This window comes from Lithobates pipiens, unplaced genomic scaffold, assembly GCF_037356315.1.
Source record: "Lithobates pipiens isolate NorthernLeopardFrog02 unplaced genomic scaffold, aLitPip1_a1.2 Scaffold_22, whole genome shotgun sequence".
In the NCBI taxonomy this organism is placed as follows: domain Eukaryota; kingdom Metazoa; phylum Chordata; class Amphibia; order Anura; family Ranidae; genus Lithobates; species Lithobates pipiens.
The window spans coordinates 140671245-140688433 of NW_027507784.1; positions in this window are offsets into that span (position 1 = coordinate 140671245).

A 17189-nucleotide genomic window follows, 5' to 3' on the forward strand; every position below is an offset into this window, starting at 1 on the left:
GGGTTTACTTCCACTTTAAGTATTTCCTGAGAGACCTAGGCTCAGTTCTTGCAGTCCACAGCCAATACTGCACAAATGTATCTTTCAATTACCTTAGACAAGAATGCACCTCACTTCTGACAAAGCTGTGATCTCTTCATTCACTGGATTAAGGCAAGGCCCAGCGCTGCCAGCAGCAGCGGTTGCATTAAAACCTCTGTACATTCCCATACTTTTATTCTTCCGTCGTCGCAATTTCCATTTATATTGAATGATGCATTTTACATTTATTTTGCTAAATTTTACTTAGTAAACATTTATTGCAATTCTTTGGAGGCCGTTCTGTCCTCGCACTCCTCAATGAATACATTTACGTTTAAATGGTGGAAAATCTCAGCGAGAAAAGCGATAAAGCATTTTTTATTTTCCTTCGCTTAAAGAAAAGATTGGAGAGCGAAAGGGTTAAACTGTTTTCCAGCCAAATAACTTCAGTTGAAAGCATTAAAGCAAACAGCATTAAAAACGACTTTTTTGTCACATGAAAATCAGCCTTCTCGCCTGATGTTTTTTTTTTTTTCTGTTGGTCTCAAATGTGCTGCACAGACAGGTAATCCTGAAGAGATTATTTCTTCTGTGCTTCATGCAGCCCAGGTGCAGAGAGCTGATATGACAACGTCACTTTTCCTCATATGCCAAGTGCAGGGCTGCACATGGATAAAACAGATAAGAATTAATAGCGTGTCCGGTCGCACAACACTTCTGAGGCATAGCTTCAAAACCACAATGTTCTCTTAGAAATGTTTCGGCTGTCACCTGAGAACTTAACCCCAGTATTGCAAACACTTTTTTGCATCATTCAAGTAAATACAGTGGAAGGCTCTACACTGAAATGTGGATGATATATGCAATGTTTATATGAATGTACTGTAATGCCCTATACACACAGTCGGAAATTCAGACGGAAAGTCTGATCGGATTATGTTGTCGGAAAACCCAATCGTGTGTGGGCTCTATCTGACTTTTTCTGTCTGAATTTTAGACGGAAAAAGTTTGAGAGCTGGATCTAAAATTTTCTGACAACAAAATCTGATCAGAATTTTTCTGATCGTGTGTAGTGAATTCCGACACACAAAGTGCCACGCATGCTCAGAAAAAGTTTGGAGACGAAAGCTATTGGCTACTGGCCTCTTTATAGTCCTGTCATATGTGGTTTAGGTCACCTCTTTCTGAACGATCAGATTTTCCGACAACTTTGTGTGACCGTGTGTATGCAAGTTTCGGCCAAAATCCATCTGAAAAAATCTGATGGATTTTGTGGTCGGAATTTCCGACCGTGTGTATGGTGCATTAGGCAGTTATCTAGTCACTTTAGGGGGCTATTTAAAGGAAACGTGAGCGCAAGATATGTACCTGCCCATGGTGACCAATCAGATGTTTTCATTCATATTCCAAGGATGAAATATGATTGGTCACCCAGGGCAACAGCTCCAATTTTATATATTATAATCAGTCAGGTCATCAGTAAATAAACTTTGTAGCATAAGTGTTGAGCTACAAAAAAAAGCCACCTTTAAGACCATGGTACACCCAAATTTATGGTGTAACATGTAACCTATTGCCAAGCAGAGCCTCCACCCCAAAAGAGCCCCCCCTCTACCAGCGTGTGGGGGTTCTCCCCAGCAGCAGCTGTCAGATTTTTAAATTGGCTCTGCCCACACAGCCAAATCATTAAGCCCCAGTTCACACTGATGCGATACGGAATTTGCAGCGAGTGCTGTGCGGATTCCACATTACAAGCAAACCGCACCCTATTCATGCGAATCAATGCAGGTGTGTACAGTTCGTTAAGTTAACGATATCACTAAATCGGTTTGTGAAAAAACACAGCGCAATTTGCAGAATCGGATCGCTTGGGTGTGAACACCCATGCAACCCGATTCTGGTGCTGCGAAAAAAAAAAGGGTCCTGAGCGTTTTTGGTGCAAATTGGGTGCGGTTTGAGCCACACAGAACAATGACTCAAACCACACTGCTGAAGGTTTGCATGTGATATAAACAAGAATGGGATGCAATTCCTGTTCAAAATCACATGCCATTCCCTGTACCATATAATGTGAACTGGGGCTAAAGGCTAGGTTCCCCTTTTTAAAAATAAATAAATAAACAAACATATACAGTGTCTCACAAAAGTAAGTACACCGCTCACATTTTTGTAAATATTTTATTATATCTTTTCATGTGACAACACTGAAGAAATGACACTTTGCTACAATGTAAAGTAGTGAGAGTACAGCTTGTAGAACAGTGTAAATTTGCTGTACCCTCAAAATAACTCAACGCACGCAGTGAGTACACCCCTAAGTGAAAATGTCCAAATTGGGCCCAATTAGCCATTTTATCTCCCCAGTGTGATGTGACTTGTTAGTATTTCAAGGTCTCAGGTGTGAATGGGGAGCAGCTGTGTTAAATTTGGTGTTATTGCTCTCACTCTCTCATACTGGTCACTGGAAGTTCAATATGGCACCTTTTGACAAAGAACTCTCTGAGGATCTAAAAAAAAGATTTGTTGCTCTACACAAAGATTGCCTAGGCTATAAGAATATTGCCAAGACCCTGAAACTGAGCTTCAATGGTGGCCAAGACCATACAGCGGTTTAACAGGACAGGTTCCACTCAGAACAGGCCTCGTCATGGTCGACCAAAGAAGTTTAGTGCACGTGCTCAGCGTCATATCCAGAGGTTGTTTTTGGGAAATAGATGTATGAGTGCTGCCAGCATTGCTGCAGAGGTTGAAGGGGTCGGAGTCAGCCTGTCAGTGCTCAGACCATACGCCACACACTGCATCAAATTGATCTGCATGGCTGTCGTCCCAGAAGGAAGCCTCTTCAAAAGATGATGAACAAGAAAGCCTGCAAACAATTTGCTGAAGACAAGTAGACTAAGCACATGGATTACTAGAACCATGTCCTGTGGTCTGATGAGACCAAGATGGTTCAGATGGTGTCAAGTGTGTGTGGCGACAACCAGGTGAGAAGTACAAAGACAAGTGTGTCTTGCCTACAGTCAAGCATGGTGGTGGGAGTGTCATGGTCTGGGGTTGCATGAATGCTGGGAGCTACAGTTCATGGAGGGAACCATGAATGCCAACATGTACTCCCACATACTGAAGCAGAGCATGATCCCCTCCCTTCGGAGACTGGGCCGCAGGGCAGTATTCCAACGTGATAACGACCCCAAACACACCTCCAAGACAACCACTACCTTGCTAAAGAAGCTGAGGGTAAAGGTGATGGACTGACCAAGCATGTCTCCAGACCTAAACCCTATTGAGCATCTGGGGGGCATCCTCAAATGGAAGGTGGAGGAGCACAAATTCTCTAACATCCACCAGCTCTGTGATGTCATCATGGAGGAGTGGAAGAGGACATCAGTGGCAACCTGTGAAGCTCTGGTGAACTCCATGCACAAGAGGGTTAAGGCAGTGCTGGAAAATAATGGTGGCCACACAAAATATTGTCAATTTGGACATTTTCACTTAGACATTTATGGCTGTGTGTGAAGTTATTTTGAGGGGACAGCAAATTTACACTGGTATGCAAGCTGTACACTCACTACTTTACATTTTAGCAAAGTGTAATTTCTTCAGTGTTGTCACATGAAAAGATATAATAAAATATTTACAAAAATGCGAGGGGTTTACTCACTTTTGTGAGATACTGTATGTGCAAGAAAAAATATTTATTTTCACACAAGCCAGCAAAGTGATTGTGGGTGCAATGCCAGGCTCCTACAAACTCTTTCTGCCCATACAGAGGTACAGCTTCCTGTTGCAAATCTTGAGAAGGTGTCAAAGGCCTACAAGTGCAGTGATTACCACATTCGTGCTCCATTGAGAACTACAAGTTCGTCTGCTGTGGTGGATGATGGGACTTGTACTCTATATAATCACAGATGTCTGTGAATGAATGACAGACTGAGGCTCCAGGGAAGAACATTATACCTGTAATCCAGTTTTAATTTTGACATCGAATTTCGATTTAATTTAAGGCATAGTCTTTTGACTAAAATGCCATTTTAGTCATCTGAATTGTTTACGTTTTATTCAAATTTTAGTCAACTAAAATCTTCTGTACATTTTAGTCGATTTAAAATCAAATGGGTTTAGTTAAATTGTAATGCATTATTTAAGCATGTGATATATAACCTCTTTATTAAAAAAAAAAAAAAAAAAAACAAGTTTAATGAACAAACAAAAATATAACTTTTTGAAAAATACAACAAAAAGTGCAACTTTAACCACTTTTTTTTAACAACTTTATCTTCTTTTTCCACCGGTGATTCCCTGCATTGTAAGACAATCATAGCGACTGTTCAGCCACTTGATTGTTTTTACAGGCAGCGGGATTGAACATCCCCCCACCTCCCACCACCCTCCAGTGCTTATACGTGCGAACACTGAGCCGGAAAAGGAATCTGCCGGCAGTTTACCTTGGGGAATACTGTGGGCCAGATGGTCCCCAGCAGTCTCTATGTCCTTCTGGGGCTTTGGTGCAACTTTTTTTTTTTTTTTACTTCAGTCTTTACAGCCTAGAGGAGAGACGTGGGGTCTTATGGACCCCACATCTCTCCATAAAGTGGACCTGCCATGCCCTATTCCCATTACAAGGGATGTTTATATTCCTTGTAATAGGAATAAAAGTGATAAAAAAAAAAGTTAAAAGGGAAAGGGAAATTATTATTAATTATTATTATTATTTATTAAAATAAATAATAATAAAAAAAGTCAACCGTCCCTGTGTGCTTCCATGCATAAGCAAACGCATACGTACGTTGCTCCCACATTTGTAAACGGCATTCAAAGCACAAATGTGGGGTATCGGTGAGAACGTTAGAGCAAGAGCAACAATTCTAGCCAAAGACCACCTCTGTAACTCTAAACTGGTAACCTGTAAAAAAATTTAAAGCTTTGCCTGATTTTTAATTATCGAAGTCTGGTGCTATTCCATGAGTGTGCACAATTTTAAAGTGTGACATGTTAGGTATCTATTTATTCGGCTTAACATCATCTTTCACATTATATAAAAAAAATGGGCTAACTTTAGTGTTTTGTTTCTTTTTTAATTCAAGAAAGTTATTTTTCCAAACAAAAGACGTTTGAAAAATTGCTACTCAAATACCGTGTGATATAAAAATTTGCAACAACCACCATTTTATTCCCTAGGGTCCCTGCTACAAAAAACATATATAAAGTTTGGGGTTTCTAAATAATTTTATAGCAAAAACAATGATGATTTTTACATGTAGGAGAGGAGTGCCAGAATAGGTCCATACCAGACCTATTCTGGCACTCCTCTCCTACATGTAAAAAATCATCAGTGGTTTTAATATATAAAAAAAACAAAAAAAACTGTAAACTCTATTGGCTGTAATGCCATTTCACATATTACCATGATGGAACACATGGATGCAACAGTGCAAATGATAGGTGGACTTCAATCCTCAGAGCAACTCTCCAGGAGGGACTTCCCTTTGTCCGAATATACAAACATTTTCCAGAATGCCCATGTATTCGAATATCGTTCTCTTTTATTTTGAGCAATAAGAACCAGATCTTCCAGGGTATTGACACATCTAACCCTATTGAGCCACATGGCAATGGAAGGAGGATTGGGGTCCAACACATTCCAACACAAAGTGATGCAAGCTTTGGCAGCGTTATTTAAGTGACGGAGATTGATTTTTTGTATGTCCGAATTGTCATTTTGAGCAGTGGAGCAGGAAGAAGGCAGGATCCTTTGGAATGGGGAAGTCTGTAAATTGTTGAGAAATCCTCCGTACCGCTGACCAATACTGTTGGAGCTTCGAACAGGACCATAAGATATTAAAGGAAGGTTCCCTTCTCATCTCCACATCTCCAACAATGGTCCGAAGCCTCTGGAAAACATTTACTCAAAGTCGACGGGGTAAGGTACCAGCACGTCAGTAATTTATATATATATAACTTCTGAGGTGCCAATTGAAATACATTTTCAACGAAATATTATCCAAGGGTGGTTACGGATTCCCGCTATTGCATATATGTATTAACTTGTTTATTCTTATAGTTAGCTAGTCTATTCAAACTCTGATAAGGTTACTGTTGATAAGCACAATGATATAAGGTTAGCTATGAAAACAAGCACACTGCTTAATAAAACAATGTCTTATTTATTTCCCAAGAAAATAGGAAAATGCTAACATGAAAATACTATGCAGCATATAAACACAAGAACATCAAATATACTTATCACAAGGCTGTCCTCTAGATGTTGTCTTGTCAGCTGGGCTCAAAATGGTAACAGAGAAAGACATGAGGTTCAGAGAGCCATCAGGCACGAGGCAAGAGCGAAAAAGGACGATTTCCCTTCTGTGTGCACTTTTTATACATTCATTCAGACCCACTTGTAACCACCCCCACTAGCCTCCTGTCCAATGAGATATTGCCAAGAGGTAGTCCTTTTAATATATTATATTTCTGTCCGTCCTGCTGTATTGGCCTCCAAGGGCAGTTCTTAGCTTGCCCTTTGATCTTCTGTAGCAGGACATTCATCAATCATCTTGTCAGCCATGGTCCTTTTTAAATATATTCTTTGTCCTCCATATATATATATATATATATATATATATATATATATATATATATATAATTCCTATAACTTTTCATTTTTTCTTCAAGTTCACCTTTGTCACCATATATTTCATTTACATGCTATTCGTACTAGTATAACTCTCTCAGCCTGCTTGCATCGATTATAGGGTTAATCTTTATAATGACTGTCTTTATCTATTAATTCTCCTATTTAAGAGCCGTCCACCGCCGCTCTGCCTATACTTGCACTTGAGAAAGTAGCGCACATGCCCGAATGAGGCTTGCACATGCTCAGAAATGCGTTGTGCTCTCGGGTATTCCCCGGCTGACATCACACGCCGTCTACGAGCCAGTCTGTGTTTCTGTGTATCACAGAACACAGCGGAGCTTCCCCTTACGCGCTGTGGAGGAGGATCTTGTATATCTGTATCCAGTAATTGTGCCAGCGAAAGGGAACAGCGATTTGACTATCAAATGGATAACAATAATCATGGATGTAAGTGAGACTTTTATTTATTGTATGAAATAAATGCACCTTTTACTGACTTGGCACTCTTCTATATTCTTTATTGGTATCCTATTCATGAGATGACTTCACTGTAAAGAAGCAGCTGCCGCTGGTGATTGTGCACATACATCACATACCCTCTAAGGACAGCAAGCAATTCCTTTTTGGATTCTCAGCAAAGTCCAAGTACTGTTTCTTAAATAATTTTTAAACAACTTTTCTTTGATAAAAACTCTCTTGAATTAACTTTTATGAACGATACTGACTCAACTGAAAAGACACACCAGTATCGTTTAAAGCGCTAGTATTTTGTGTTGTTTCTTACCATGGTCCTTTTTAAAGCTTGCTTGCAGAGCTAACCAAGGATTTCTATCACACCAGTTGGTCAGGAGCCAAGCTTTTGTTCTACAAAGCTTTGATGTGCTTGTTAAATTCCATTCACCTGGTATCAACCAGAAAGAGAAACTCCAGAAATATGATATTAAATCATGTTGCCCACAACAGATTCCTGTGTGCACATGCAGATGGATGGCTTCAGGGAAAGGTGGATGATGTTTTAGTGTTGGGTAGCTGTTAAGGTCCTATCAAGGTCACTTTCCCATTTGCTAAGGCTCCGCATGATAAAATCATCTCAAGGGGGAGATGAGTAATGCATACATCTTCTATAGGGTGTGAGGGAGGGGGTATTTGGCCTCACAGTTAGATTCAGAGTCTGATGGCTTCAGAAAATGAGTTGGACGACCCAGGGTGTGGAAGAAGTGGTGAAGCTGAAGTGCTTGCCAGAAAGGTAGCTTTTACTGACCATCTGGCAGCATCAACACAGAGAGAGCGTGGGCCAGGCATTAGAAATCAAAAAATTAGAAGCTTGTGATCAGTCCCTCCCGGAGGTCCCAGAATGGGCAACGTTCCACCCCTGGCGGGAATCTGGGGTGTCCCAATATGGGAAATAGTGGGGAATGGGTGGAGGAAAGCTCCGCTTTCATACAAGCTATGTGTCCGACATGAAGAGTAGGACCTATAGTAGGATGAAACTATAGGGAATCTGGTAAGGAACCATAGCACCATGGCGCCCTGTTCAGAGGGATAGGGCTAAACTTATGTTCTATGTGTGTTCATAGTTTAAAGTCCTTGTGTCTGCACCAAACTATTACCCTTGCTTGGTAGTATTTGAAAGCGTCCGGGGTGGCTACCCCCCATAGATTTTAGGTAGTGTCAGGAGGTGTCTACAGATCCTAGGCCATTTGTGTGCCCAGGTGAACTTGGTAAAGAGGGAATTGATTTTGCAAAAGAAGGTTGAAGGGATGGAGATGGGTAGACTCTGAAAGAGGAACAGGAATTTTGGCAGGATGCTCATTTTGATGATGTTACAGCGTCCAAATTATGAATGCAATCCTCGATTCCATTGGTCTAAAAGGGAGCGGACTTCACTAAGCAGGGGTGGAAAGTTCACCTTAAATGTATCCGCTAAGTTTGGTAGAATGTGTCCAGATACTTCAATGCCGAGGAGGTGCATTTAAGGGGACTTCCATTACCTCAGATTTGGAATAATTAATTTTCATATTTGATAGTGCTCCGTATAGATCAAATTCTTTCAGAAGATTTGGCAAAGAGACAGGAGAATGGGTCAGAGAAAATAGTAGATTGTCCGCATAGGCAGAGACTTTATGGGAAAGGTCGCCCACCTGAATGCCAGTAACATCTGGGTTCAAGCTAATCCTGTTTAGGAAGGACTCTAATGAGAGGGTGAATAGGAGTGGTGAGAGTGGGCATCCCTGACGGGTGCAGTTAAAGATGGAAAACGGATCTGAAAACACCCCATTCGCCTTACCCGCAGCTTGAGGCGAAGAGTATATGCTAGATATCCAGCGGAGCATCTGTTCTCCAAAACCCATGTGCATCAGGACCGCAAACAAAGTCCCAATGCACCCACCATATTGAAGGTGCTGAGGAAGACAAAAGGAGAGCCTTTTTGATTGGCAAAGTGACCCAAATTGAGCACTTTAATCATGTTGTATCTTGCTTCGCAGGTAGGGATGAAGCCCACTTGATCTTGATGGGGGAGCAAGGATTGCAGCCGAGAGGCAAGTATCTTGGTGAAGTGCTTCAAGTCCACATTAAGCAAAGAGATCAGCCGGTAACTTCTGCAAACAGAGGGATCTTTCCCTTCTTTTGAGATAACTGAGATGTTACATAGTTAGTCAGGTTGGAAAAAGACACAAGTCCATCTAGTTCAACCACACGTGTGCTAAGAGTAATTCTGGTGGGAATGAAGTAGCCTGTCCTAGGTATATAGGGAGGAATAATATTTCCCCAAACGTATGGGTGATATCTTTGGGTAAAGAGTTTTCGCCAATATGCCCTTTAAGAAAGAGGCCCCCCCCCCCCTTGTCAAAGCAACTGTCGAAAGAGTTGAAATCTGTGCTTAAAAAGGTGCTCTGTGACAGACATAACTACTTTCTTCTTGCGCTATAGCCAAAAAGACGGCAAAAGCTTAGGCTTAGTTTGCCAGGAGGGCATCCATGGACATCCTTCCGTGATCGTGCTGTTCACGCGCCCTGTGATCACCGAGTCCTGTTTGCTAAATTTTCTAACAAAATCTGTAAAATGTTTTGTTTCTTTTCAAAATGTTTGGTCGTTTTTTGTTTGTTTAGCAAAAAAAAAAAAAACCCAGTGGTGATTACATAATACCAAAAGAATGCTCTATTTGAGTGTGTGAAAAATTATAAAAAATGTCATATGGGTACAGTGTTGCATGACTGCACAATTGTCATTCAATTGAGTGACAGCGCTGAAAGCTGAAATTGGCCTGGGCAGGAAGGGGGGAAAAGTGCTCAGTAGGCAAGTTGTTAAAATGTGGGGGGAAAAAAAAAAAATCACACAGCACACTGAGTGAAGATTGGATGTTAATTTATTCAATGAAGTGGACATGTTTTATGAACTTTATTCTATGTTTGCGAATACTTGATATTTTATGTTGAATATATGCACAGATAATCACTGTATGACCATATGTTACATATTGACTCGGAAAGTAGTTAAAACCTGTTTTTACCAAACAGAAAGGAATGTGATAAGTATTATGATACACATGGTAAGGTCAGAGGGTCACAACTATATATAATATATCTATATACCTGCACAGAAGTGGCTACCTCTAAACTACCATGATTAATAACTATTGATAAGTTTCTTGTAAACCAATAACTATTAAAAAACCTATAGTACATTAACCTGAGCTTGTTCCCAAATCGAATCACACATTATTCAGCCAAGAAACAATTGATTGGCTCATACATACCATAACCCACACTACAGCAATGTACCGTATATGTGTGTTGGGTTCACATTCACTTCAAATTGTACCTCAATGCCTAGCTACAGTAAACTGGAAGGCACCTGCACTTCAACACACCACTATGCATGGATGTCAATGCGCTGTGCATTTTGTTGTAGTGTGCTACAGTTTGAATTCCTGTGCAGGACCTATTTGTAGATTGAGGTGCGTTAACCTTATTTATATGAATGGTCTGCCTAACCAAATGTGCCTCAATGCATGAAAACAAATGTGTTGTAGCGCACCGTGTTGAGGTGTGAATGAACTCTTCCAAAGTAATTCATACAATACTAAACATAGTACACCCAGGCCATCTTACATTCCAGATAGCAAATCACAACATAAATCCTACTTGTTTACTATTTACCTCGAGAAAGTGTGCAGTTAAACAAAAAACTTTTGTTGATTTGGGTTGATTGTCCTTCCTGAAATTTTAGTGGTGTGCACTACCGAAATTACTTTTTAAAAGGTTCTTTACAGTAAGAGCTATGGAAATGTGGAATAGTTTCTGTCACGTACCTAGTGGTTTTGAGCCCGAATTGCAGAGGGAGGCCTCCCTTACAGCTCCCACTACCGGTTCCCTGGTAAGGTAACAGGGAACACAGGAGTAAGGAGGGGCATGGGTGCCTGGCAGGATCAACAGACTGGAAGGGATGAACAGACTGGGTCAGATCCGCAGACAGGAACAGCTTGGCAGACAGGATCAACTCAGCAACCTGGATCAGCTCAGCAAACTGGATCAGCTTAGCAGAGGGTCCCCGGTAAGTAAGCACACCACAAAGCCCACCCTGGTGGCCTCCAAAGAAAAGGTCCGTGGTTGGAGGGTGAAATACAATTCGCAGGAGTTGCGGAAGGCCCTGAAGCTGTTGCGGTCCCCGGAGAATCGCTCAGGTGTAGGAACTCTAGGTTCCGGAGGGAGCATCACAACTGTAGGTGTCGGTCCTGCTTTGGCTGAAGGATCTGATGGATGAGGGGCTCCCAGGGTACTGGAGGGGTTGGATAGGGTGAGCACCCGTTCTTCCAGCCGGGTGTAGCCCTGCTGGAGATTCTTAACTGCCTCGGTAAGTCCTGCCAGGTGTTGACACAGTTCTTCCATAATGGAGGCTCCCCATTCGGGCTCAGACATGGCTGTCTGCTACTGTCACGTACCTAGTGGGTTTTGAGCCCGAATTGCAGAGGGAGGCCCCACTTATGGCTCCCACTACTCGTTCCTTGGTAAGGTAACAGGGAACACAGGAGTAATGAGGGGCACGGGTGCCTGGCAGGATCAACAGACCGTAAAGGATGAACAGACTGGGTCAGCTCCGAAGACAGGAACAGCTTGGCAGACAGGATCAACTCAGCAGACTGGATAAGCTCAGCAACCTGGATCAGCTCAGCAAACTGGATCAGCTCAGCAAACTGGATCAGCTCAGCAAACTGGATCAGCTCAGCAAACTGGATCAGCTCAGCAGATAGGATCAGCTCAGCAGATAGGATCAGCTCAACAAACTAGATCAGCTTAGCAGATGGGATCAGCTCAGCAAACTGGATCAGCTTAGCAGATAGAATCAGCTCAGCAAACTGGATCACCTTAGCAGATGGGATCAGCTCAGTAAACTGTATCGGCTTAGCAGATAGGATCATCAAACAGGCCAGGTCAGGTATCAGGCTGGAAGCGAGGTGCAAGGGAGCAGGCAGAAGAGTAGTCACAGACAGGCCAAGGTCAGGTATCTGGCTGGCAGCAAGGTACAAGGGAGCAGGCAGGAGAGTAGTCACAGACAGGCCGGGGTCAGGTGCAGGCAGATAACAGGTAGGTCACAGACAAGCTGGATCTAAATCACAGGCAAGTACTTCGGATCAGGTTCTCAGGCACACAACGCTGTAGAGCAGACAGCGGGGACCGTCTGTGACAGACAGGCTTAAATAGCCTGTCTGGCGCTAACAGTAGCACGCGGTGGCGCCCACGGGTGCGAGCCAGAGGGCCTGGGGCGCAGATTCCTGGGGCGGATCTCCATGACAGTTTCCCACAAAAGCTGGTTCTAGTAACTCAATAGATTGCAATATTTATTAGAAATAACACTAAGTTGTTGATCTAGGGAATACTTGATTGATTTTTGGTATCAGGAAAGACTGTTCCCTTGTTAGAGCAAATTTTGCTCTATATGGTTCCCCTTCCTCCTGGTCAGCTCTGGGCGTAGGGTTTTGGGATGCAAGTTTTGTCCTTTTTTTTTTTTTTTTTAACTCAGCAGAATGGCTTTTTTTTTAACCTTTGCAGGTATATAGGCTTGTCAATCAGGAGTAAAACAATTATACACAGGTGCATCTCATAAAATTTGAATATCATCAAAAAGTGAAACTCATATTTTATATAGATGTATCACACAGAGTGATACATTTCAAGCATTTCTTTCTTTAACCACTTCCCGACCAGCGCACGACGATGTACGTCGACAGCATGGCACGGGCAGGCATATTGGCGTACATGTACGTCCAATATTCGTTGCCGCCGTGCCATTGGAAGCGTGCCGCCGGCGGCGCGCTCCCGCGCTGGTCAGGACCCCCGTGAGTCCGGTCGCGGGACCCGCGGACTCGATCGCCGCGGGCATCCCCGCGATCGTCTCACGGAGCGGCGGAATGGAGGAAATGCTGTATAAACAACATTTTCTCATTCTGCCTAGCAACTAGTGACGCTGATCTCTGCTCCATGTGATTGGAGCAAAGATCAGTGTACACTAAATGAAAGCCCAACCCCCCCACAGTTAGTAACACACCCCTAGGAACACTTAACCCCTTTCACTGCCAGTGTCATTTACACAGGAATCACTGCATTTATATAGCAGTGATTACTGTATAAATGACAATGGTCCCAAAAATGTGTCAAAAATGTCCGATGGGTCCCCGACAATGTCGCAGTCACAATAAAAATCGCAGATCGCCGCCATTACTAGTAAAAAAAAAAAATAATAAAAAATTATTAATAAAAATGCTATAAAACTATCCCTATTTTGTAAACGCTATAACTTTTGCGCAAACCAATCAATAATCGCTTATTGCGATTTTTTTTACCAAAAATATGTAGAAGAATACGTATCGGCCTAAATTGAGGGAAAAATTTTTTTTTTTATATATTTTTGGGGGATATTTATTATAACAAAAAGTAAAAAATAATGCGTTTTTTTCAAAATTGTCGCTCTATTTTTGTTTATAGCGCAAAAAATAAAAACCGCAGGGGTGATCAAATACCACCAAAAGAAAGCTCTATTTGTGGGAAAAAAAGGACGTCAATTTTGTTTGGGAGCCACGTCGCACGACCGCGCAATTGTCAGTTAAAGCGACGCAGTGCCGAATCGCAAAAAGTGGTCTGGTCTTTGACCAGCAAATTGGTCCGGTCTGAAAGTGGTTAATTTTGATGGTTATGGCTTACAGCTAGTGAAAACTCAAAATGCAGTATCTCATTAAAGTAGATCATTACAATAGACCAATAAAAAAAAGGATTTAATACAGAAATGTTGGCTTACTGAAAAGTATGTCCATGTACAGCATAGCATGCACTTAATACTTGGTCAGGGCTCCTTTTGCATGAATTACTGCATCAATGCAGCATGGCATAGAGGAGATCAGCCTGTGGCACTACAGAGGTGTTATGGAAGCCCAGGTTGCTTTGATAGCGGCCTTCAACTTGTCTGCATTGTTGGGTCTGGTGTCTCTCATCTTTCTCTTGACAATACTACACAAATTCTCTATGAGGTTTAGGTCAGAGGAGTTTGCTGGCCAATCAAGCACAGTGATACCATGATCAATAAACCCGATATTGGTACTTTCGGCAGTGTGGACAGGTGCCAAGTCCTGCTGGAAAATGAAACCAGCATCTCAATACAGCTGGTCAGCAGAGGGAAGCATGAGCCGCTCTAGATTTTTCTGGTAGAGGGCTGCGCTGACTTTAGACTTGATAAAACCCAGTGGACCAACACCAGCAGATGACATGTCTCTCCAAATCTTTACTGACTCTGGAAAAGTCACTCTGGACCTCATGACACTAGGATGCTGTGCCTCTCCACTCTTCCTCCAGACTCTGGAACCTTGTACAGTATGTCAATAAAGTTGAACGGAAAACTGTGTTGGGGCAACTGTAGACCTCTCAGATCAATTATATTAATGCAAGGATGCAAATATCATTAAAGACCTCTGTTTTGGAACTACTGAGATAGGGCATAGCAATAACTCCCTCAGAAGTAATGCTAAGTGGAAAGGCCTGACTGCAATAACATTGTTCTAGAACCAGAAAACTTGCTTCCTGGAATCCAAATAAATGTATGGCCAAAATTTTATGAAAGATAAAAGGCTCACTATGAAGCAAACATCTAAGGAAAGAGCTGGGGATGTGTGAAATGTTACTCAAAACTGTGCTGTTCTGAAGAACAGAATAATACCCTGTACACCCGGTCTGACTTTCTGAAGGAAAACCAGAGTTAGACTTACCGGTAGCTCTTTTTCTAGGAGTCTTCCAGGACAGCCTCTGAGATATAGGGCCAGGGGCGTACCAACGGTGGGGCGGGGGGTGCGGTCCGCCCCGGGTGCCACACATTGGGAGGGTGTCAGTGGCGTATCTAATGGGGGTGCAGACCACACCCGGGTCGGGTGACACCACTTACAGAGGGTGGGGAGAGCCCTGGCAGCTCTCTATGGCCGTTTTTTTTTTCCAGCCAGATCACCCCCGTGCTGCGGCAGCAATGGTCTGGTCTTTGCTTTCCACCTTGCTCCTCCCACCACTGCTGCGCTGCGAAGCCAAGCCTGTTACTATTCTCCGCCCGAGCGGCACAGCTGCTACCACATACTGTGTTTTCCAGACCTTGCTAGCTGCTGCCCTGGTGTACTTGAGGCTGAGCCAGCTGCCCTCCCTGCCAATGTCCTCCAAGGTGAGCTTGTGATAAGGGGGTTGGCATGGTGGTCGCTGCCCTCAGCTGGTGTGCTGTGAGAAGAGGGTCGGGTGTTTGTTTCTGCCTCCCTGACCTGGTCTAATAAGGGGGAAGGGGGGAGGCTGCTGCGTCCACCACTGACTAATGTGCTAACTCACTGCTTTTAGTTTAAAGGGTGATTCAGTGATTGGAGTGCAATCATTTTCAATAAAATTTCAAAACATTTTTTGATTGGACTTTAGTTGCATGCTGTTCCATATGTTGCTTGTTGTTTTTCCAATGCGGCTTTAGAAATGCCTTCTGGATTCCTGTGCAACTCCATGCGGTGCAATTTTCAACTCATTCATTTAACTGGGATGAAATCACATTGAATCACACAAAAATGTAATGCACACACTACTTTTTCAAAAGCGTACTGCACCAAATTGCATGATACTATGGTACCATGAAATCTGAAGCAGGCAAAAGCACTGCCATTGTGATCTGTGTTAAAGGTGTCCTTAGAAAAATATATATACACCTGCAGGAGATCACGTACCCAGTGCGTTTTGAACGCAGTGTGGGAAACGCATACAGAACATGGATTTCCTGCACCACCTTCTGGTATAAACGAGCTCTTAAAGTGGTACTAAATGTTTGTTGCACAGAGTGACTCTGAACCTCGTCTTCTGGGGTCCCTCAGTGGCTCTCGTGGCTCCTCCCCGAATTAGATAACGCCCTAGGAGAAGCGCTCTCACGTGGGGGTTATTTTACTGACTCACTCCTGATTCATTCATTTGGAGTCCATATAAGTTTATGACTCATTGGATTTGATTGACAGCAGCGGGAGACAATGGCTGTGCTGCTATCAATCTATCCAATCAAAGCCGGACTCCGTGGAGAGGAGGACAGCGCGTCCCCGCCGTGGAGATGAAGGGGCTCAGGTAAGTAAAAGGGGGATTGGGGGGCCGATGACTGCCAAGTGTTTGTTTGTTTTTTCACCTTAATGCATAGGATGCATTAAGGGGAAAAACCGCAAAGGTTTAAAACCCCTTTATATATTTCAAATCAGATATCACTCACAAATTTTAACAGTATTTATTTTAGTAGTTCCAATGCTCCCATAATTTTATTTTATTTCTGTTCTACAGATCCATAATAGGCTGTAAATGTAATTTTTTACTTTTTGCAGCAAGGCAGAGCAGGAGTAAAATAAGCCTATTTGTTAATAACCCCAAGCAATGATGTCAGTGGATGTTATAATTACCCCCACAGCATTGGTGTCAATGGGGGCTATGCAATGTAAGACCCCTTTCGCACTGAAAGTGCCACTTCTGCGTCTCCAATGTGAAAGTCCCGAGGGCTTTCACACTAGAGCGGTGCGCTGGCAGGGCAGTCCTGCTAGCAGCATCTTTGGAGTGATGTATACATCGCTCCTGCCCATTGAAATCAACGGGGCGGCGCGGCTACACTGCCGGCATAGCGCTGCTGCAGCAGCGTTTTGCAGTGGTTTTAACCCTTTCTCGGCTGCTAGTGGGGGGTAAAAGCACCCCGCAAGTGGCCGAAAAGCACCGCTAAAAAATGGCGTCATTTTACTGCCGACGCACCCTCCGCCCCAGTGTAAAAGGGGCCTAAAGGGGTCCAGAGGTGTGGGGGCTGTGTAATGTGAAGGGGTCCAGAGGTACGGGCTATGTAATGTATAGGGGGTCTTCCTACATTTTACCAGCAGTTATGGATGCAGTGCTGTAGATTTCTTAGGTTGCATATTTTTTTCTGCATTTTCTGAAAATGCACCAAAAGTCTGCATCTTTGGCGCATTTTCAGAAAACAGGAAAATATATATTTTTTGGGGGGTAACACCATG